This window comes from Hyaena hyaena, unplaced genomic scaffold (genome assembly GCF_003009895.1).
Source record: "Hyaena hyaena isolate Hyena2069 unplaced genomic scaffold, ASM300989v1 scaffold_618, whole genome shotgun sequence".
In the NCBI taxonomy this organism is placed as follows: Eukaryota; Metazoa; Chordata; class Mammalia; order Carnivora; family Hyaenidae; genus Hyaena; species Hyaena hyaena.
The window spans coordinates 125,097-149,196 of record NW_024081250.1 but is presented as its reverse complement, the minus strand read 5'-3'; the positions used below and the strand labels follow the sequence as shown (position 1 = coordinate 149,196).

General features: G+C 43.9%; 1 protein-coding gene across 1 annotated transcript in view; it reads left to right on the top strand.

The window, feature by feature from the left end:
- ERC2 (ELKS/RAB6-interacting/CAST family member 2) overlaps nucleotides 1-17,532 on the top strand; it is a 903,427-nt gene extending 885,895 nt beyond the window's left edge. The window contains exon 17 of the mRNA XM_039257435.1: nucleotides 14,584-17,532. The gene's annotated coding sequence lies outside the window, so the exon portion shown is untranslated. The remainder of the gene's footprint in view (nucleotides 1-14,583) is intronic.
- Nucleotides 17,533-24,100: the final 6,568 nt, after the last annotated feature.

Here is a 24,100-nt window from a genome sequence, read left to right as displayed (position 1 = left end):
AACAGAAGATGTGCAGTCACTTCTGATCTATAAGGAGTTTTCCCAGAAACTCAGCCCAGCCCCAGTAAAGGGCCCTAGTTTGGGACAGTCTGAAAACACAGCACAGGGCCATGGCCAGGAAGCTCACTGGGTGAAGATGAGAAAGGCCAGGTCTCAGTCCCACCCGGGCCACCTATTTACCTGTGAGGCCTTGAGCCAGCCCTTTTTCATTCCAGCACCTCTTCAGATTGAGAAACTGAACTGCCTGGGTCCTGGCTTAGCTTCCTGCTAGTGATGGGATTTGGGGCAAGTCATTTAACCACTCTGGGCCTCAGTTTTCTTAACTCTGACACAAAGAACAGTTCCCAGTTCCTGGGATGACTATGAACATTAAGTGGGTTAGTATGTGTATACCAGTTATTTTCAATAGGGGCCAAGGGTGGAGTCACCCTCCCTGGAGGTGTTTGGAAAGTCTGGAAATGTTTTGATTGTCATGACTTGCGGAGGGGTGCATGTGCCACTGGCATCTAGTGGGTAGAGGCCCAGAATGCTGCTAAACATCATACAAAGCATAGGACAGCCCCCACAACACAGAATCATCTGATCCACAATGTCAGTAGTGCCAGCACTGAAATCCCTGCTGGAAAGCACTTAGGAATATTCCTGGCACATGGAAGCATCCTATAACACATTTGTTATCATCGATGGCTTCACCTCTCCCCTTAATCCACTGAAATATTTATTGAACACCCACCATGGGACAGGCACATATGAAATATGTGAGCAAGTGAACAGTGAGCAAGACATACACAGCTTGTCCTCGTGGAGGCGGCGGGGGCTGAGGCTGCAATCAGGCATCAATCATATGCTGGCATCATGCATGCATCAGTGCATGATGCCAGGTCGTTCTGTGCAGGAGCACGCTGGGGGAGAGAGCGGAGGGAGTGCTGAGGGCATGTTGGTCCAGGGGATTTGACCAGAAACAGTAGTCAAGGAAGACCCCCCTGAAGAAGTGGCATTTCAGCCAACATCTAAGGACAAGCAGAAGGCATCGAGAAGAAGGCTGATGGGACAGTGCTTCAGGAGGAAGAAACTGTATATACAAAAGCCCTGAGGGGGAACCCAGCTGTGTGCCTCCTGTGCATGGGACTCTCAGTACTGCCAGTCAGAAATTGTGTGTGCCTTTGCGGACGTTTGCAGCATCACCTGCGACTGGATCCCAAGGCAGTTCTGTACAGCAATGCCAAGGCCTCTGTGGGCCCCTGGGACCCACGGAAACTGCTGGAGTGCTTGGGAGATGTACTGTACTGGTCTTCGGAAGCAGCTTCAAAGATGCCACTGGTGTCATCCATCAGGTGGCCACTGTTTCAGGCCCCAGCTCCTTGATCTCTGGCCTCGTTCTTCCTCAAGGCATTTCCTAGCCTCCCTCACTCCTGGCTGCCATGACTGTCTTGGAGTTAACCCCAGCCTCTGCCTGGCAGGACCTTAGGATTTAATAGGCAAACTTCCAGTCAGTTCCTAAATTATGAAAAGGTGTTTTTCCCCTCTTTTGTCTTCAAAGTGACCAGCGACAAAAGCAGCACAGGAGCCCTCTCTCAGGATACCTCCACGTCTCAGTGGAAACATTTGTGGTAGCCAAAAGCCTCATGACAGATGGGAGAATGGGTTTGCCTGAGGGGCCCTCTGTTAACTATTTCTCAATCACCCTTGGAGCCCAGCCGTCCCAGTGACATTGCAGAGTTCACTTAATCCCCGAGCAGGAGCTGGAGGCAGAAGGAACAGGAGGGCCACAGCCATGGGCCTGTAAGAGCAGACAGTCACTTTACAGTGTAAATGCAAGCCTGGGAGGCTGTCTCCTTTTAAGTGCTATGCAAATGTGTCCAGCCTGGAATTTCCTCAGAAATAGCCTCTGCTTTCTTCTAGCTCCTCCTCCTGCGTTGTTCTTCTTTGGACGGGACATCATCTTTTCGCATTAAGGGGTCCATTGAGCAGTGGGCTTCCTGAGCAAACCCTGCATGTGTGTGTTTGCAGAGACGGATCACAATTTTGGAGCCATCTTGTTCTCTATGTATTCCTTAAAACCTACACCATGTGAAAGTCAGTGGGTTCTCAGTTGGATTCACCATTATAGAATACATACTTGGACTTGTTTTCATTGACTGCTCCCACCCACACATCTAACACAAGATCGGTGGTACTATAGACCCTCCAGAAATCTGTTCTGAAATGTTCTGGCCATTTTCCTGCTGAGCAAGTATCTCTACTCAACATGAAGAGATTAGAATGATATCCTGAGTGGAAACCAAAATGGTAGCTATGATGCCAGTGGCCTGGCGCAGATGTCCTAGGAAGGTGCCATTTTGTTTCATTCCTTTGTGACAAAGCAGCTTTAGGTTAAATAGAAATCTCATGGGTACAAAGTCAAGAAATGCCAATGGATTTCATCTGAAGGTTTTCCCCAGGGCCTTTCAAAGTTACCTATCAAAGGATAAGGTCAGGAAGGAAAGATTCCCTGTGTGGGGGTGGAGGAGAGGGAGTAACTCAGCAGCAGACATCCTGGCCATCACCGGGGGCGGCTCTAATTTGGAGCAAGTAAAGCCTTGGAGTTATACTTTGCCGGTAAAGGCAGACCCTCCCTCAATAATCTTTTTAGCATTCCACTCCTTCAAAGACCACTTGGACCCCAAAGCCCTCATGCAGCCAGAAGACATGTGAATATCCCATCAGTTGTGCAGAAGCAATAGATTGGAATCCCCCAGATAGTTCACTCAATCTCAGAATGATAAATGATCAATCATTGCATTCCTCCTAAATGAAATTAAGATGTTAAGATATATGGCTTGGGGCTTCTGGATGGGATTTCTGCAGTTGAATTTCCAACTGAAAATGTATTGCTTTGGCACTGCTGGGGAAGGGAGCCATTCTGGATCTATGTTAAAACAAAACATTTGACAGTGGAGAAGAATGCTTCGGACATGTTAATTTTTTTCATATTTAAAAGTGATTAATCATCCCCAGTGCTATGAAGCTGGAAGGCTGGGAAGCAAACTCTTGGAGGGAAAGGAGGAGATATGGACCTTGATACTCTGAAGTGGAGGCTTTTGAAGGAGCCTGTAGGTGAGCTCTTGTTGAGAGACAAAAAGCACCAACTAAAAATCTATTTCAAAGGACAGAGAGTCTGGACAAAACCCTAGGAATGCATAGAAATCCATGGACTTACTTTTCTTTTAGCACAGTGAGAAAGAAGACGAGGAAAAGGGAGACGAAGGAGCCATTTCCTTCCAGTAGGTGCACGTAACCACCAGAGATGTTACTTCCCTGGAAGGCGTTTCCAGCCCTTCACACCAGGTCAGGGCCCCAATGGCTCCTGCAAGTTGGGATATGATGTCCCGGTGTGCAAGACTGCACCATGGCCCCACCTACTAGCTGTGATGCTGAGCGTGCAACTTTTACCTCAAGCACTGTGATGAGTTAATAATAGCGACCTCTTCAGCGTCCCAGGACTGGATGCCATAAAACAAAATGTCTGTAAAAAAAAAACAGAAAACAAAAAAAATGTCTGTGCTCGGTGAATTTGGGGATGTCATTCTCTTCCGAAATTTTAATTTGTAAATCATATATTCATTTTAATTAATTGTGGAGTGTAATGTCTCTCTAGATGTGCCTTCCATGAAGTCAGCATCTGTCTCATTCGGCCATATGTCCCCAGGACTTAGCTTGTTCCTGATAGATGCTTTAAAAACCGTGGGAGGGAGAGTGAGAGGGAAGGGAGGAGGGACGGAAGAAAGGAGCGAAGGGGGCGCCTGGGTGGCTTAGTCGGTTAAGCGTCCGACTTTCACTTAGGTCATGATCTCGCGGTTTGTGGGTTCGAGCCCCGCGTCGGGCTCTGTGCTGACTGCCAGCTCAGAGCCTGGAGCCTGTTTCAGAGTCTGTATCTCCCTCTCTCTCTGACCCTTCCCTGCTCACGCTGTCTCTCTCTCTCTCTCTCTCTCCTAGAAATAAATAAAAATATTAAAAAAAAAAAAAAAAAAAAAGAAAGGAGCGAAGGAAGGACTTTCATAAGCATAACTTGAAGATAATATCAAATCCAAGCTGAATCTGCCTTTGTGTCTCATTTAAGAACCCATATCCCTTTCAACTCTGCAGACCAAAATGATGTCCCTTTTTTCCTAGTCCCATATTTACAGGTGGGTGTGGATTAGGGCTCAGAGGGCTCAGAGACCCTGAATATCTCTAAAAGGCCTGCCTTCACTCAGCCAGTTGGTGGCTTGTGTTTATACATTTCCTTTTTCCCTTTCCACCTACAAAAGAGGTTCCCCTCCACCCCCAAGAAGGCTAGTACCTTTTGTTGCAGGGAACTCTGATTTGGCGGTTGCTTAGAAAAATCAGAAAAGTTTGAAGCAAGTTGAAATTAAAGCACAGTTAATCAAATGCAAAACTCCATTCAACCCCTATCTGCCAAAAATAAATGGTTTAAAATATGAATTTCGGATCACTGACAATGATGACTGTGTTTATGGCAGTGGGGTTGACTGCCTTCAGCGGCCATCGTTGCCGGCGTGCACCCAGCATTTAGAAATTAAACAAAAACACATTGAACTTGCAGCATTAGCTGTTGCCACATCGGAACGCTAATGGGTTTAGTGACCACAGCCGACCCAGGCCAGAGTGTGTCAACAGCCCAAGGACCAGCCTCGCTTGCTGTTTGAGCTTTGCCCAAGTTGTTACAAGTTTAATTCTTCGCAGCTTACTTTTCCTGCTGTTTTGGCCTCTCCGGCACTAACTAAAGAGCAGAGCAGCCAGCCCAGCATTATATAGCCAGGCCTTGGGGACCCTGGCAAGATCTCTGCAGATGCAGGCATCTCAGCCTCTTGGGCCTGATGCCGGTGAGATTAGAGCTCCAGAAGGCATACTTGACCGTCCTTACCCTCGACCTCCAGCCTTCTTTATTCCAGTCACTTCTAAAATCTGTTCTGGAAATAGCCCAGCCTGAAGCAAATGCAAGGGCCTCTTGCTTTGCCACTCATTTGGAAAAGTGGAGTCTTCCTGCCTCTCTTCCTGCTCAAGAAAGCAAGCTGCATTATGTGTGCACCGTGAAGGGGTTTCTTCACATTACACCCAGGCTTTCTGCCCGGTCTGAGAAACGAAGTACATTGTCTCCATTTCTGGGCAGCCTGATTGAGCACTGAGCTACAGGACCTTGGTGCTGAAGAGGTTAAATTGCTCAACCGGCTGGATCTGTGTTTTCCTGCCCACACTTGCTCCTGGCCTAAGGCAGTGCCTGCTGTTTGGGGAGGGGGGGAAAGGGAGGTCTCGCCTGGACCCAGGTGGCCGACAGGCAAACCATGTTATTAAGAAGCAGGGATCACAAAACCTTGATCTTCAAAAGAGACCCCTAATTAGTCGCCAGCCCAAGAGTAAATGGCATTCCACCTCAGCGAGGCGGGAAGGGCGCCCTCCAATTCTGGGGACTAATTGCCATTATTGGCTCCATGAAGATCCTGTTGTAAACACTTGTCATCTGAGCCACTTCTGGTCGGCAAACTTGAGATATCAAATTGTTCCTTCATGTTTCAAATTCTGCAAAATGCCTTGCTGGCTCCTCTTTCTAGGAGGTTCATCCCATCACTGCACATGACTGCTTTCTTAGCACCGGGGCTGGAGAGAGGGTTCCCTGGTGCTCTGCTATGCTGGGGTGAGCTCACACTAAAACTGAATTCTTGTCAGGAAGGGATTTGAAAACATGTTTTACTTTATCCTCAACTGAATTTGAAAATACCATCTCAAAAATAAACTTTAATTGCAGGCAGAGGAATTTACCATGAAACTAATGGGGATTAAGCTTTGGGGCCCCTGAAGTACACAGACTTTTTCCAAGACCCTCGGAGAGGCCCTAATGATGCAGATGAGTCAACTATTTGTCTATTCGTCATCTGTAAGAGGGCCCATCGAATGGTATAAAACCAAATGCGCTCAGGAATAGTACTTGGAATGTGTTCTTACCTTTTGTATCATGTACTCTTGTTACTTCTGGACGTATTTTCTCCCTGTTCTTAGACTTATTGGTTCTTGGTCCTTTGGGGCACTTGTGAAGAGCAAGGCAAACTTCTCCAGGCCACATGCGAAATGCTAGGTTTTGTCTAAGTTCATTCGTAATCTAGGAGAATGTTTCAAGAACCTGGGGCTGAGATACCCTGGGTCCATGCCCTTCAAGGGCAAACTGGATAATATCAAACTCAGATTGCAAAAGAGGCCAACCAAAAGAGAGGTTTGGGGGACATGGGGATTTGGGCCTGTGACTCTCCAGACCCCGGGGATTTTCTTCTGTTCTATGGATACTTTCATGGCAATAAATACGTCAGAGCAAGAGAGAAAGGGAAGGAGAAAGCAGTGAATAATGTCCGAATACTCCTGTGAGGTGTGAGTTTTCTATTCACCTTGAGGACCAGCTTCAGCAAGCATTTAGGATCTGTGAGATGGTATATTCCATGCTAACATCCACAACGAGCTACGTTGCAAGGCCCAAACGTCATATCATGACAAATAGCCCCTCTCTCTCCCAAAGCTGAGCTCCAGGAACCGTTTCATCGGGGAGCTAAGGAGTTACCATTACTCAGCAATAATTCCTTTGTGTGAACAGTTCAGGGTGGAAGTTCTATACACAAGGCTTAGGATATTTGCTCATAGGATTCCATTGTCTCCGTGATGAAAGCCGGTGGTTTTTCCCTCCAGGTAACCTAATAACCTCAGACAACTGTCAGGCGCGGAGGTAGTGGCCCTCCCTGCGTGGGGTTCTCCAGGGTGACTCGGGCATTTTCGCTCTCTCCGGGGCACGGCGTTCTGTTTGTTGAAACAGTCCCTGTCTCCAGTGTCACTCTCAGCGCCCCCAAAGATCCCCAAAGCATTATTTTAACCTATACGTTTCACTGATTTGAGATGTTAGAAATTGTATGCCAAACTTTTGGTTATTTTAACTAGTTCAGAAAAGAAAGACTAACATCGGTTTTGACAACAAACAAAACCAGTTTTTGTTCTATCACTTATGTTTAAAAGATTCCAATTTCAAACTAAACACAATGTGTGGTTATTCTGTCAGCGATTTATATAGCCACCAGGGCGCCACAGTTACACACTGCATACATCATTGTATTTTTAAAATGTACTTAATGAACATTTTTTTTCTTTTCTAGTAACTACTTCATTGCCTTAAATGAATGCATTCCAATAGAATTTGTAACAAATGACCACTTTGTGTTTGCATTAATGCCAAACACGTTTAACAAATTTTTAACAAGGAGCCCTGGCAAAATGCCAAACTCCTAGAGGGACACTGAAAGAATGCTATAAATTTAAACTAGATTTTACCTTTTCACTTAGCTCAGCAAGTGTCTTAGGTGTCTTGCTATCTCAGGATTGTGGCATTTCTACTTTATGTCAGATAGGTTGTACATTTTCATTAGTTTTATTACCTAGGTTGTACCTATTTCCACAGGACTTTTAAATCTGTGCAGCCGTGTCTGAAATAATGTGATGGCAGCTTAGAATAGATGTTTATTTCTGCAAAATTGTTCATGCCTTGTATAGTTTCGTTGATGCGGGTATGCAATAAGTACTTTAACAAAAATATAATGATATTTAAAACACCACAGTCAACCATTAAATACAAAACAATAGATTAGGCCAGTGATTCTCAAGGGGGAGGGGAAGGATTTGTTCCCTAGATGATAATTGACAATATCGGGAGACATTTTTGATTGTCACGAGCGGAAGAGTGGGTGATGCTACTGGCATCTAGTGGGTAGAAGCCAGGGCTGTTGCTAAGCATCCTATAACAGGAAGCATCCCCACGGCAAAGAATGACCCGGCTCCAAGTGTCCTCGACATCAAATCAAGAGATCCTGGAGTTGGGTGGCAAGGGCCTTTGGGTTCTGGGCAGTCTCTCAGGCTAAATAAAGTATTATTTCAAGAAAACTTACAACTAAAGCACATTTCTATGCAACCAATGTTTTAAAACTTAAACAGAGTACCTGACGCAGATGTTGAGCGATAGATTTCTGACTTTTACTCCCGCTGTCGTCTGCCCTTGAGAAAAGCTGGCCTACAGCAGCCTGGCCTAACGTGTCAACTGAGGCAGTGCCGGGGACGGCTGGTGGCCTGAGTATGAGAATGTGCAAGCCAGTGACCCACACCAGGTGCTCCTTGCTGTAGGCCGCTGCCGGGAAGTGGGAATGGTCTCCAAGACAGGGCTGGGGGCAGGCAGGGCCCTGCATGTCCACAAGACGATAGCTTTAGGTGTTTCATGGACGCTTTTATTTTAATAGCTGTGCAATTATTATAATGTGTATTAGACAAATACTGCCTCCATTATGGCATTCAAATAAATCTTTTTTTTTTCTTGGAGCACAGTCCCTAATTTTTAGAGTTATGCAAACAAGCACTTACTTACATAAAAATAAGTCTTTCTTTAAAAGAAAATTTAAGTTTTAGAAAAGCGTTTTAAAGAAAAAGTTTAATTAAATGTGACAGGTGTTTACGAAGAGATTACAAAAATTGGGAAGGTGGAACACAAAGAATCAAGATTTAGAAAATTCTGGCGTCGTAGTAAAGAGAACGGGCTCTAGAAGCGAGAAGATGTGGGTTCAGATCAGACCCCAGGAAGGTGGGAATTTCACCTAAAGCACTAAGGCCCTGGAAGCCTCAGTTTCCTTATCTGTGTCAGGCGCGGATCAACCCAATTGGTACCATGGCGCTCCCCACCTTGTTTGAGATCATTTCTCCAACAGCATAGAGCGTGATGACCAACAGCATGCACCGAACATTAGCTATGCATAACTGACTACAGTCATAACTAGAGAAATATGTCCTAAGAAGACACAGCAGTGTTTGCTGCCATACATCTGATTTTCTTGATTTAAAAACACTGTGGGTGAGTTGCACCCAGTGCACAGAAACTGAAGTTGAAATCCAAACCCTGGGTTCTCTAGTTGCCCTGGCCAGAAAGCTCCGCCTTCCCTAACAGCAGTTTGCAATTCGGAGCTGCCTGCCGGCTCCCTGGGCCCACCCCACCCCCATCCGCAGCCTTTGGGCTCTCAAGTGTTACATTTTATTGCCCTGTGGAGCTGTAGGAGGCCACTTGCAAGGTAAAATGTTGCTCTCCACTCATATTTTTGAATTATGGCTTCAAGGTGGTTGCTCCTATCAAGAAAATTAAATGATTTAACATAATTTGTTGCTACTTTGATCACAACAATAATAAATAAATCTTCATGAGGAAAACGGGAAACCCATTCCACCCAGTTTTAAAAGATGTTAAGTAATAACACAGATGTAGTTATAGATTTCTCTCTCTCTCTCTCTCTCTCTTTTTTTTTGAGCAGAAACGACTCTATTGGGTTTTCCTGTGAGCAGAATCACTTAGTGGAGCTATGCTGCAGGATCCCTGCACCCCTCCAGGGCGAGCAGCTCTTCTCTTGGCAGTTGTTAATTAGCCTATCAGGGCCTTGCTGTTATGTGGGCACCATGTGCAATGTCAGGGGCATCCAAAGCCGAGTGAATGGGTGTCTGTTTTTGTACCTGGGGGCGCAGCACACATTTGGAAAGCACATGGAGTGTAATGGACATTAACCCAGATGTCAAAAATAGCCTGCATTTTACTACTGTTATTAAACAGTTTCCCCTTTAACCCCTCCGTGTTTACCAAAGACTCCTTTCTCCCAGCCAGTTTCTGCAAATCACTACCGAAAGGGCAGGAGAAGAAAGTCATAATCGGGCAGGTGTCTTTATTCCAAAGAAAAACAGTCTGAAGGAATATTTGTGAGACACCACACGTTTATAGCCTGCTCTCCTGAGGGCGCTTGTCCTGAGGCGGAATCTGACTGCAGTGCTCAGCCTGCACGCCCCACCCCCACAGCAACCCCCCACCCCTGCACACCAACCGCAGGGGTGGTTCCTTCCCCCAGAACCCGGCCAAGACTTTTCACAATGGGAACAGCCTTCTATTGTGATGCCAGTTACACATTCTTTGGTTTTAAAAATCCAAGAACAACAAAAATTCTAAAGAAGAAAATTTTCAAACACCACCCAGAAATAATTATTAAGGATATTCTGGTATATGCATTTGCAAGTGTTTATGTTTATGTGTGCGTTGCAGCAAGAATGTGGTTGAATTGCACATACAGAATCGTGGTCTGCTTTTTTCACTGGAAATTTGTAGACATCTCTCCATATTAAAAAAATTATGTTCTAATTGTTATATAGTCAAATCTTAAGCATGCCTGGCACAGACCCCTGTTCATTTCCTTTGAGGCACAAATTTTTTTAAATTCTAATTCTTTTATTTGTGTATCTATTTGTTGTCTGTCTTACTTCTAAAAATACAGGTTTCATGAGGGTGCAGATTTTGTCTGTCCTGTTTAGTGTTTGTTTTTTGTTTTGTTGTGTTTTTGAGAGAGAGAGAGAGACAAAGCTCTAGCAGGGGAGAGGCAGAGAGAGGGAGACACAGAATCTCAAGCAGGCTCCAGGCTCTGAGCTGTCAGCACAGATTCTGACGTGAGGCTTGAACTCACGAACTGCCAGATCATAACCTGAGGTGAAGTCAGACGCTTAACCCATTGAGTCAGTTAAGAGCCTGATGTGGGGCTTGAATTCACCAACCTGAGGTGAAGTCAGATGCTTAACTGAGCCGCCCAGGTGCCCCTGGCCTTTTTATCATTGTACCCCTGGCACCAAGCACATTGTACCCCTGGCACAGAGGAGCTGTGTTAGTTTGCTATCACTGCATAACAAATTAACACAAACTTAGGGACTAAAACTTAGCACTCATTTATTAATTCACAGTTTCTAAGGTCAGAAGCCAAGTCACACACCACTGGGTCCTTCTCGTAGGGTCTCATAAAGCCAAAGTAAAGGTATTGACCAGGCTGGACTTTAACCTGGAGCTCTGGGGAAGCACCCACCTCCGGGCTCATTCAAGCTGTTAACAGAGTTCATGTCATTGTGGTTGTAGGACTAAGCGCCCAGCTCTCTTGCTGCCTGTCAGCTAGGGGCGCACGTGGGCTGTGCAGGACCCTCTCGGGCCCCTGCCCCATGGTTCCCTCCATCTCAGCACTGCAAATCCCTCTCCTGTTTCAGATTTCCCTTTCTCTCCCTCTACGAACAAGAGAAAAGTCTGTGCTATTTAAAGTTCCTATGATTAAATCATGTCTGCTCAGATCAACCCTCTTGATTAACTTAAAGTCAGCAGATTGGTGACCTTCATTACATCTGTCAGGTAGCGTAATCATGGTGTGAGATGTTCACAGTCTCCATCTCCGGGATCAGGGCTGGAAATCTTGCTTGGGGGTGGGGAGATTCTGCCTACTCTGGATGCTCCCTAATACCTGTGGCGTGAAGGAGTGAATCAGTTTGTTCCATGAACTGTACAAGGCTCAGAGGGTGCTAGGTGAGCAAGAGTGGCCTGGCCCCTGTCCTCATACAGCTTATAGATCAGACCAGTATTATTCAGATAGAAACATAATGCCAGCCAGTTATTTTCAGTTTTCTCATAGCCACATTAAAAATAAGAAGAAATCAAATTAATTGTTAATTGAAATCGAAATTAGTTGTAATACTATATACTTGATCCAGTATGAACAAAATATTATACAAATATATATTTGTATAAATACAAAATCCGTATTTAAAAGACTAAATTCATACTAACCAGGAGTGCATGGTGTGTTAACTAACGGGAATTTAAAGAGGAGGTGACATCTAAACTGATACCAAAGAGTAAGTAGGCATTAGTCAGGCCCAGGGTTGATGTCAACGCGCGTCGGACGGAAAGACAAGTGTGTGAGACGAGGAGGAAAGAAAGCTTCGTATGGCAGAAGCAAATCCAACACAGGCGGCCCGTGCAGTGTGGGGCTGCAGAGAAACAGGCCGGCATGGCCAGAGGCTCTTCTCCATCCTGCAGGCAAGGGGGTTGTAAATGCAGGTTGTACACAGGAAACGCAAGATGGAGTAGATGTCGTTATTGAAACAGCGCTGTGGGGAGCACATGAGAACACTGAGTTGGGTGCTTCAGGAGAAGAGGTGTGGGGACAGAGTGGGTCTGCTGTGACCATCCAGGTGAGGCAGGACTGTCCAGAGATGATCCCACTGTGGGTGGCTGCCTGGGTTGCCTCAATGCTGAAAGCTAGGATTTCTTTTTCATTTTTTTAAAGCATAGGCTTATTTGCCCCCCAACAAGGGATTGTCTGCATTTCCAACTGCTGGCGATGTCATCTGAGTCTTTCTCTCGAAGCCATTTAGGTGCCCCCACCCCCACCCCCCGTGAATGGATTGTCTGGCTGAAGGAGCAGCAACCCTTTCTGAGAGTTCCCTCTTCCACAGCGCACACCCCATGCAGCACACGCATCTCATACAGTACCGTTGTGAGGCACTGTATTCTGCCTAGTGACCTGTTACCCAGCTGGAAATCCTTCTCTCAACTGAATAAATGATTGTTCTTTGCTACTTTATCTTGGAAAAACATCAAGGACATCAGGCATTCGCTGTAATTATTTTTCACTCGTTTCCCCATCTGTAAAATATGACCGGTGCATTTTAGTACTACTTTGGGTTTCTCTTTACCTTTTAATCAGGTGGCCTTTTAATATATTGGTCAGCCCTTTAAAAGGATGATTAAGAAATGCTTAATGCACAAAAGAATTAGAGCAATGCACAGCTCACAGAGCAGAAAGCGTGCTCTGACTTACAATTTTCATACAAAGTTTGCAGAGATTTTATGTGCCAGAATGAGTAATATGATCTCCTCTAGGAACTCCCTAGCTTTCTGGCTCTGCAAAAGTCATTTTTTTGCCCCGATTCAAGTTTCTTAACCAGAAGGGTTACACCAAACTCCTCAGAGTATGAATTAGCAGAGTTCATCCAAGCCACATATTTCATTTGCACTGTTTAACGATGGCTGGAAATAACTGCCTACCTGTACAGACACTGGGATCTTTGGCATGCTCATTAGTCAGTGTGGCTTGAGAAATTCTGTGCATCAACCACCAAATCAGACAGCTCAGGCTGTATATAAAAAGTGGCTCACACATGTGTGAGTGAGTGTGTGTGTGTGTGTGTGTGTGTATGTGCGTTTGATCTTTCCCCTCCCTGCCATATTCCCCAGATAGCTGCACTATTACCATGTGCCCGGAAACTCCCAAAGCATTCAGAGGCCATATGTGAATGATAATGAGCATCAGCGGGGAAGAAAGTCAGCATTTGAAGGGTCATATGGGCTGGTCCTCTCTTCCCACCCATTTTACTGATTCTTCCCAGGCTACAGTTCTATTCCACACCAGGACCTCTTACTGGGGCAGTGAGGACATTTAGGGTGCTCCTGCATATCCCCAGGTCATGAAGTATGCAGACGGATGACTGTTACATTTATGTGTAGGGTCGAGTACACACACACACACACACACACACACACACACACGCCATCGCAGGCTGGGATGAAGGCCAGCTTTGTTTTGTTCTCTCTCTAACGAGATATCAATGTCCTTTTTTAAGTATGTTTTTGTTGTGGTAAAATATACATTAAAAGGTACCATTTTAACCAACATAAACGTATAATTTAAGTTTAATTCCATGGCATATAGTGCATACGAAGGGTTATACAACCACTACTATCCATTTCTAGAACTTTCTCACTATCCCAAACGATTGCTTAACTGTACCTCCTAAGCTGTAACTCCTCCCCCCTCTCCCTCCAGCCCCTGGCAAGCCTCTAATCTATTTTATGTGTCTATAAATTTGTCTACTCTGGATAGCTCATGTAAGCAGAATCATGCAGTATTTGTCCTTTGGTGTCTGGCCTATTCACTTATTTCACTGCCATGGTATCTTCGAATGTCATTCATATTGTAACATGAATCAGAACTTCATTTCTTTCTAGGGCTGAGTACTATTCCACTGTATGTATGCACCACGTGTGTTTATCCATCCATGTGCTGGTAGACCCTTAGGATTTGTTTCTACCTGTTTGTTGTGAACAATGTTGCGGTGAACATTTGTGGCCAAGTATCTGTTTGAGTCCCTGTTTTCCATTCTTCTGCATTCATACCTAGGAATGGGCTTGCCAGGGCCAGTATGTGTTTGAATCGTTGCTCTCAGATGGTTTATAAGCAAATGTTAGGTTTTCTGGTGTCTTACCGTCTTCAACTCTCTTATCCCTATAAAGCCAAGCTAAAACTAATTTAAGAACCATACTCATTGTAGAAAAGTGGAGAGAGAAAAAAATGAACACATGTCTGATCACATAGAAATCATCACTGGAACATTTTTGTATCTTTCCTTTCTTTCAATTTCAGTTTCTTTTTGCCCGATCAAGAGACATCTATACCTGGATGTGACATATTTTGAAAGAGGCCTTCCCTCGGATGATATAACTTCATGTTCAGTTTGTCCTGCCTCTGTGCTTCCTCCCCATTGCCCTCTTCCCCATCCCAGCCAACCACAACCAAAGAGAATAGTGGAGGGTCAGTGCAGGGGTGAGTATGGGAACTCCAGCCAGGATTCTCTCCTGGATCAATGGCAATTGCTTCCCCTGCTAAGTCGTGTGCTTTCTCGTCGCAGCTATCAGAAGAGCAGACTAAAGGGGAAATGCAGCTCTGCAGCAACATTCTGATCACCTACTGCAGCGTGGCTCACGTCGCTGGCCGTCACCACCTGGAATGCTCATCAGGACCGGAAGAGAAGCTTTCATTTCCATTATGGTGCACAGTTCTGTTCGACTTGATATTTCCTTCATTATCTCATGTCATTTCTCATGGATTTAGATATGTTGGACAGGAAGAAGGAGGAAGAGGAGAAAAATGACAGATCCTCCTTTTTTGTCAGGATTTGGGCATTTAAAATGTGATCGTCTCTTCTGAATGTCATTATTTGATCAATTTTATTTATGTTACTTAAACATCGTTGGATAAATTTGAACTCCATGGGATTTTAACCGTGGAGTCAGCTTCTGTTGGACAACTAGCTTCATCTCCAGGTTTTCTGCCGGTTCAGCCTAAGTGGTCATGTCCTAATGCATTCGATTATCAAAAAGTGTAAATTCTGTGCGTGAGTGGTGTTGGCAGTGTTTGTATACCAAGATGCATGGAGTGTTTGACAAAGAAACCAAAACACCAGAAATGGCGAGCCTTTACCCTCCTCTATTTCTTTAATCTGCTGTTTGAAGAACCACGTTTTGATGGTGTAACCAGTAGTTACCTCTGGGCCAGGTTGGAATTGAAATCAATTTTTTAAACCACTAATACTTGCCAAGAAATCGCCTTATGAGAACATGGTGTGTGTCTCTGACAATGCATGGCGCATCCAGATTGATCACTCATGATTTTATCTACCCTGTCTTTGTACTGGAGAGTGGCAAAAGCCTGAGGCACCTACATATTTCTATTCCGCGTGTTCCACACATCTCATGGCTGGGCTGAGCCCGAGCCTCCGACTCTTCCCATTCCCGTACACGCAGGTCTCCATGAAGAAGCTGGGACTCATTCACATTTCAAGATCCAAGTGCTGTGCAAACAGCATAAGCTTGAAGGGTCATTTCTCATTTTTTAAAAAATGTCTCCAACATGGATTCCAAAGCATTTTCAGCATCAAACATGAAAACATTGATGAATGAGGAATAATCACAAAAGCTGTGTATCTGTATATAGCTCTACACAACATGTCTGTGGGTACAGCGTCATTATTTAAAGCACATGCCAGGGAAAGAGACCAAATTTTAAGGTCTTTTACATACAGTGACATGGTACTAAGGAGAACTTAACTCCTACTGCTTCCTCTGAAGATTAAAAAATAACTAAAGTTGTTATAACTTCATAAAACTCATGACCAGTCTGGCAAATATGTGCAACTCTCATTATCGATCCACTTTCTCGTCAATGGAAGAAACCCTTCCACACGTATGCAAGTGGGCAGTGAAAATCTGCATTCTTAAAAGGATAAACAGTGAAGTTAAGCATGAGTGGCCTTAATAAATACAGTTGTCTTTCTTTGCTGCTGTGGAAAGGATTCTACACAGGTGTTCCTGAAGTCTTGCATTGCATTTAGTCGTTATTATTACTTTTCAAAGTGTTGGTGCAATTAACTCTGGACCTCTCCCGTGAGCCATTGAGGTATTTAAAAGGCAGACACCTTATTTGTCGAGGAAGATGAATCTGTGTCTGACTTGCACTGTTCATCCTTGGTGCATTAGGAGTAATATATTCAAGCAGGTTTCTCGCTTCTGGCTTTGTTCTTGTCGTCAGTAAGTATAGCGAACTATGTAAAGCTTTCGTGTTGCATAAACAATCCAAATACATTCACGTTTAAAAAGTTTGTCGTTTAACTCTCAAAGGGATTTAGGTTTCCATTGGAGAAACGAGCAGAGTTCTTTGCAAGCACATACAGCACATTTTGACCTCAGGTCGCACTGCAAACCCAGGCCACAAACGCGTCCCCATGAACAATTTGGGTGTCCTGGGGTAGGCGGCCCCCATGCCCCCTACAGCCAGAGCCTGACCTGAACTCTGCAGCTGAATACTTGAAGTAGCACGAAATCCGCGAGGGGAATTAGGGTCCTCAAAGCAGAAAAAGCAACCAACCGTGTATACTTAGCTCTTTCTAAGTATGTGCCAATTTTGTCACAGCTCTTGTTTGGGGGATCAATTTTTTGCCCCACTTTTGTTGGTTTAAAGTATTATCAATCTTAACCATTAGGGGGCATCTTCTTTAGTCCCTTAAAAATTAAATTCTGTCTAACATAGCATCTTTTCCCATCTCATGTACTATTCTCTGATGTTGGGGGGGGGGTTACCAAAAAATTCCCTTTACACATCTTAAATAATAGTCTCTGGGTTTACAGCAAACACTGTGATGTCGGGAAGATCTTTCCGTTGCGCAAACGTTAGCAGGTACCCCTCCAATCATAACGAAGTTGGGAAAAAAAAAAGGTGAGGCTGACATTTAGGAGAAGTTGGTCTTCTCGCTTTGTGTGAAAGCAGGCTTGTACTTTATACCCCATTTGATTTTGATGCACAGTCTCAATTTTGTATTTACTGATTTTTGTGTATCCAGTATGCACGTTAAAAGCGTGTCAGCTTTCATTTGAAAGTGGGTTTCAATTTACTTTTTAAACAGTGTTTCTGATGAGACCTCCAATGTGTTGTCATAAGCTCTACCTGAGATGTTTTCGTGTAGAGTGGCGTTTGAATGCTGCCAGGGGTCAATGTATCTAATTCCCAGAGACCCTTGTTTGATAGTGCTTCTTGTAATTTTTCTTCAAGTGAGTGGCATGTGGGTTGTGAATATTGACCATGTGATTATGGACTTTGCTATGAAAACAATAAATAAAACTAAGGAACCCTCAGAAACTACCAGTGGGCATGTATTAGCCAGTCATTGTAACTTCGTGTCTAGTAGAAGTACAACAACGTACAAGGTATGTACAGTTCATAAATTTGTTATCATGTGTATGAGAAGTACTTTGTGCTGATCGCCTTATTTATATTCATCAAATAAACTTTGTTTCTTTCTGAAGTGGGTTCACTCCATCTCTAATAAATGCCCCAGTTGTGATGGTTTCTAATCTTTTTCGGGTCATGGATCTTCATTTGAGGAACCTAAGGACTTGAAGAAAAAGGAAAGACAAAGGGAAGGTGTATATACTTCCTTAACTGGAATGGTCAAGGCATAAATCTCCCTTTACACATAGCTGGGTCCACAGGTTCGTATTAAGGAATTAAGTCACTGGTGGGATCTCCCTTCTTTCTTCCTTCCCGCTTTGTCTTTCTCTTTCTCTCAATCCCCCCTGCTTCTCTCTCTCTTCTATCCCTCCCCTCTTTTAAAAATAATTGTTTAATGTTGATTTATTTTTGAGAGAGAGAAAGAGAGCACGCACGAGCAGGGGAGGGGCAGAGAGAGAGAGGGAGACACAGAATCTGAAGCAGGTTCCAGGCTCTGAGCTGTCAGCACAGAGCCCGACATGGGGCTCAAACTCATGAGCTGTGAGATCATGACCTGAGAGCAAGTCAGATGCTTAACCAACTGAGCCACCCAGGTGTCTCTCCCTCCCTCTTTTCCCCCTTTCCACATTTTCTCTCTTCCCTCTCTTTCTCTCTCTCCCTCACTTTCTCTTTTCTCCCTTGTTTCCTCTGTCATTTCTATGGGATTGACATCAGTCACTGCTGGGCTGTTTCCACTCGGTGGTAAAGATGATTCCCAACAGCTTTGAGACTGCTGGAATTTAAGGGGAGGGACCCTCTCGCTCCAAGCATGCATATCAGCCCCCTAAAGGGACTCACTGGTCCTTTTTGGGTTATGCATCCAATTACCTTATTCAAGGGTGAGGCCATGTGATTGACAGCCTCACTGATGTGGGAGGGGCAGATTCCAAAGGGAAAAAATTGGCTTTATTCTAGAAGAGAGGGACAAGAAAGCTGGGCAGGCAGGAATAATAGCTAGCCCTGGACACACTTGGTTACACACACAAAATCATCCAGAAAAACACACAAAATCATCCATGCAAGGGCTCACCAGCCTTCATAGCCCAACTGTGCATCATGGTGGGGGACCAGCTCCTGGTTTCTTTAAAGGTTTCAATTGTATTTCAAGAAATGAACTACCAAATCTTCCCATTATTGCAATCAAAGATAATTGATTATCAAAGCTAGAAGGTATCTTAGATGCCATGTGTCCAATATTCTTATTTTACACATGGGGAAACTGAGGCCAGTTAGAAGTGACTGACTCAAGCATGTATGGTAAGTTCACTGTAAGGCCAAGATTGTTCCCAGAGCTCCTGAAACAGAAATATTTATCCCTGAAGACTCTCTGGGGAGGAGAGGATGGGATAAAATCTCCCCCTAGATGGCCCTTGATGACACTGGGGACATATCATTTGCTTTATGGACTCATAGCCACTGTGTGTGAAGTTCTCTCACAATCCGGCACATTTGGGGGCAACCTGCAGTTGTTCGTCCTTTTCATTACATTGCCTTTTTGTAGAAAAAGAACTTCTGTTGGACAAGAATTTCTTACCTCATAGAACTTCCTGAGGCAGCCGGCTCACGTTCAAGCCTTATTATGTAAACCCAGCTGGCCAGATGGAGCCCTGCTTCTTTTACTCACAAACCACTCCTTTTGGTGAGAAAGGTATCAGCCCACACACCGCCGGACTCTCCACAAGTTTATCCGTACGTTAGTCCCGCTGAAGAGCAGGGACTGAATTTTGGTATACCCAGGGCCTTGACCTTAGGAATCTACCTTGACCACTGCTAGTATCTGTGAACTCTTACAAAAAATTGGAGAGCTGTTCTAATTCTTAGAAGTACTAATCAACAATGATAATTATACTAATCAATGAATGCAGATAAAAATAATTGGACATTGTTGAGTATTTTCTAGGAACCGAGCCATGGTGCTAGAGCCAACATGTATGAACTTGTTTGTTCCTGACGACGGTCTCATGAGGTAGGTACTGTCATGATCCACCCTTCATAGTGGGGGAAACTCTAGGCCAGCAGAGAGGACATTTATAGAGCACGCATCTGGTGCTGGCGCTGTGCTACATGCTGTGCCTACGTAAACTTATCCTCACAATAATCTCATGAGGCAGGAATTATCATTATCCTCAGACAAGGAAGGGGAGGCCCAGGGAGATTACATACCTCACCCAGGGTCCCCCAGATTGTATGTGGTGGAGCCAGGCTTTGAACTCAGTACTCATCAAGCCCCTCTGCTTCACCGATGCCTCAGGCCCCAGGGACATAGAGGCCGGGATGCGGATCCCATCTCTTCCTACCTGGCAGTGCATCTGCGTTGCAAGTTTGGGCTCCAACACGACTATTCGGCTCACAGAGACCTGAAGGAATTGGTTGCTTCAAGAATGCCACAGTTGATCAATAGTATGAGAAAATGGATTGCCATGCAGCAAGGGCATGGATCCCAGTGGAAATCAACCCACATGTGTAAAGAGAGCTCCGACAGATGCTGGAATTAAACCTGCTATCCGTGGGCCTCTCTATTTCTTCTAAGTTCCCAGTGTCTGAACATCAGCACCCCTGACCTAGACGTTTTGAGGTTTGCAGGGTGGAGTGTCTGGTGACAAGACACTGGACAGGAGTCCCCAAGTCGGAGAGGGCTTTGAGTGCCGTGCTAAAGACTATAGACCTAATATACTGCTTCTCACCCTCAGTCATTCAAATACCACTTTCCTGACTCTTGCTACAGCTGAAGACAATATGTAGTCTTAATTAAGTAATTTTAAAAAATTAAACGGGCTCACTTGTGTATTTTATAAGTGTAAGGAAAAAAATGCCACTATCATAAAGGAGAAAGTAAGATCATTTTCTATTCATAGACATCACCAAGTAGAAGAACAGTAAAAATAATGAAAATGGAATTCTGAGCCTGAGGCCTTCTCCTTCTTTGTTAAAAAGGGAGATCAGCAGAAGTTAGGGAAATGTTTCTGGGGCTAACCCAAGAGTTTCTCTTTGTTACTGAATCAGAAGGATTGAAAAATGATCAATGAAGGCATCTTGAACCGTGTGGCTCAGGCTTACGTAAGACGTGCAGGAAGACCACCCTGATTATTTCAAGGACCCTTTTGATCTCTGAATTTTAGGAAACCCTCGGGCAGCAAGAGAAGTCCAGTGATGAATTTTTGAATAAACTTTATTTTTAGTACATTTTATTTTTTAAAACACTCTTAGATTTACAGAAAAATTGAGCGGATAGTACAGTGAGCTCCCATATAAACTTCCTTCCCACATAGTTTCTTCTGATTTTAACATATTACATTAGTACAGTACATTTGCCACTAATTGATCCAACTCTAATACATAGTTATTAACTACATCTCTCTACTTCATTCTATTAACTGAAGTCTATGCTTCATTCAGATTTCCTTAGTTTTTACCTAACGTCCTTCTCCTGTCCCAGGATCTTATCCAGATACCCCATTGCATTTAGTTGTCAGGCCTCCTTAGGCACCTCTTGACTGTAAGTTGCTCACACTGTCCTTATTTTTGATAAAGTCCTTGACGATTTTGAGGAGTATGGGTGAGATTGCCCCTATCCTGGGATTTTTTTTTCCCCCATAATCAGACTGGGGATATGGGTTTTAAGAGGAAGACCATGGAGGTACAATGCTATTCTCACCACAGCATGTCAAGGGCACCTACAATCAACATGGCTTCTCACAATTGTTGTTGACCTTGATCACCTGTCTGAGGTCATGTTTGTTAGGTTTCTTCGCTGTAGTTACTCTTCCCCCCCCCTCTTTGTGATAGACTTTCAAAGTACAGATCTCTGTCTCAATATTCTTCTGGCACTACAGAGAACACACTGGCTAGAGAAGAAAACAGTTCTGAAAGTGTTTTGGACCAAAATTGTTGAATCAACAGCTTTACCATTTGGACTGTTTTTTCCCTCTATTTGAAAATGCCTTTGCCCCCTCCAGCCTCGCCTTCCTCTGTTGGATTACATAAGCATTGATGGCAGAAATGATCAATGTGGGTAGAGGAGACCCTTTCCCAAGCTCAGGGCAAAACAGATGTTTTGTGTCTGTGCCAGCCACTGTGACTTCACTTAGAGAGGGCTCAGGAGAAAACCTTTGCCTAAATTCAAGACAAAACTTCCATGGCTACATAACTGCAACTCACTGGATAAAGACATTACAGCTGTTTGAATTTGAGAGGAAAAATATGAGTATTTGAATAAGGGAATCTGTTAGGATTTTTTTCTTTTGCACATATCCCCCCCCCCAAAGAAGAATAAAAGAACAACAACAACAAAAAAAAAAACCACACAAGAAACCTGAGCAAAAATAAATACATACATATACACACATATATATTGCTTCATGTAAGAAACAGTTTAGAGGTCGCAGGTTTCAGGTGTGGCTTGTCCCAGGGCTCAAATAACTTCCTACCCTCCTTTCCTTGGTTTTGTTTTTTCTGGTATTCATCCATTCTAGAGCACTTTCAAGATTGCGAGTAAGACCCTAGACCCTAAATCCCTCTCTTTGGGGGAGGAGTCATGTGCCCTTCCTCACAAGGGAATGTGAATTCTCAGATAAGAAAGGAAGCAAACATCAAATGCACACAGCAGCACGACCCCCAGCAAAATGACATTAGAGACTGGTTTAATTTTCCTCTGTATAGAGCTTTGACCCAGAAAGGAGCAACGGGATGCGTGTTCAGCACGAGACAGGCAGCTGAGGCATCTTAACCAAATCTCAGTCGCCACACTCATACGCAGTCATAAAACTGCATGGACTCTCTGCTTCCGAATCTCGTCTATGAGAATGGTATGTCTCTTAGTTACCTGATGTGGGATGTGAGAAGAGAAAATGAGACAAAAAATGAAAAATGTTAGGAAAAAATATCTTAACAATAAAACTCTCTTCATATCTCTACAACATCTTCGAATGGCTTCTTTCAACATTTAGAACCTGTATTCAGAGAAGGAGGTGACTCTTCATAGTTGTTTAGGTGGAAGATATTTGGGGGGAATATACCAAGCAAGATTTGAGAACAAAAGCCATTGGGAAAGAACTGTCGCTACATGCCACAACACAGATGAATTTCACATAATATTAGGTGAAATCAGACAGATACAAGCAGACATACTGTGTGATTTCATTCAGATAAAGCTCAGAAACAGACAAAATTAATTTACGGGGTTAGGAGTCAAGATAATTGGCTAACCTTTGGGAGTTCACAACAGGTAAGGCACAAAAAAGTGTTTTTGGGATGCTTGGTAATATTCTGATTTTTGACCTGGAAGTTGTTTAACATGGTTATGTTCAATTTATAAAAATTCATCAAGCGATAGGATTTGTAAACTTTTCTGTATTTACATCTTATTTTAAAAGTTTATCCTAAAAATGTTTAATGTCATTAAGCATTAACCCGGATTCAAATTACAGAGGCTAGAAAATTAATGTCTTTGGAATGAATTCAGGCTTCGAATCTTTCTTGTCTGGCCAGTGCTGTGTCTTAGAATGTTCTGACAGGGCAGTGATAGACAGGCTTGGGTGCTGGAAGGTTGGGAAAGGGTTAGTCATAGTTCCGTATCTCTGTTGTCCTCATTTCTCTCTGAAAGGCTACCCATGGCCACCTGTACCCTGGTGTGTTACTCAAATATGTCTCTGGACGTATTTGAGTTTGCAGCCTCTCTGTTTCTCATCCTAAAATTATAATACATTCCAAGAAGGTGGTTCTTTATTTTTTTTTTCTTAACAAGGATCAAATGGTCTCTTAACACAATACCAGCCACATAATAGATTCTGTACAAATGGAGATGATAACTGCTACTAGTAGTAATATTGTCATAAACAATAAAAATATTTAATGAAATAAAATCAGTGGTCCCTTGCTGACTCCCAGTCATTCTCCCACAAGAATTGCTGTCGAGCTGGCCCTTGTTCAGATCCCATTTGCCACGTCAGGGTTTTCCTCGACCATGTTTAATAACCAGTTTCCAGATCTGGATATTGGGGGCTGTAAATTTTCCTGGTGACTGTTGCCAATGACAGGGAAGGAAAGACTTGTGTAATTACCACTTGTACTTCCACAAAACACATGAACTCAAGTCAAGAGCAAGGGTTTGGGACAATAAAACACTGGGTTTTTAAAATACAGAAAAGATCTGCCCAACTTATATGATAAGAAATGTATGCCTGGTTAGAAAAACAGAACAAGGACTAATTGCAGTGGAGCAAAGCACTACTGGACAGGACCGTTTCCCTCTCCCTCCCCTGTGCTGCTCACATCTGGAAGAAGAATTAAGGCTTCAGGATTCGTTGTGGGTTGGTTGGGAATCAGTACCTTTGCCTCTGGCCAAAACCCATGGCCTTGGTTTTTAGCATTCCTTTGGCAATGCAGTGCCTTCCTTAGTTCATTTTACAGCACGGTTGTATGCAAATGATGCTATGCTGTTCAACACCCTTCAGACAAGGTAGCTTAGTGGGATCCATGGAAATATCCCAAGACAACAACATACTAGGACTTTTGGAAATCCTAAGACACCATAACTCCTTTTGGAAATGCTCAAGATAGTCCTTTGCGAGATGTTGGACTTGGGCCCCCAACACTACTTAAAG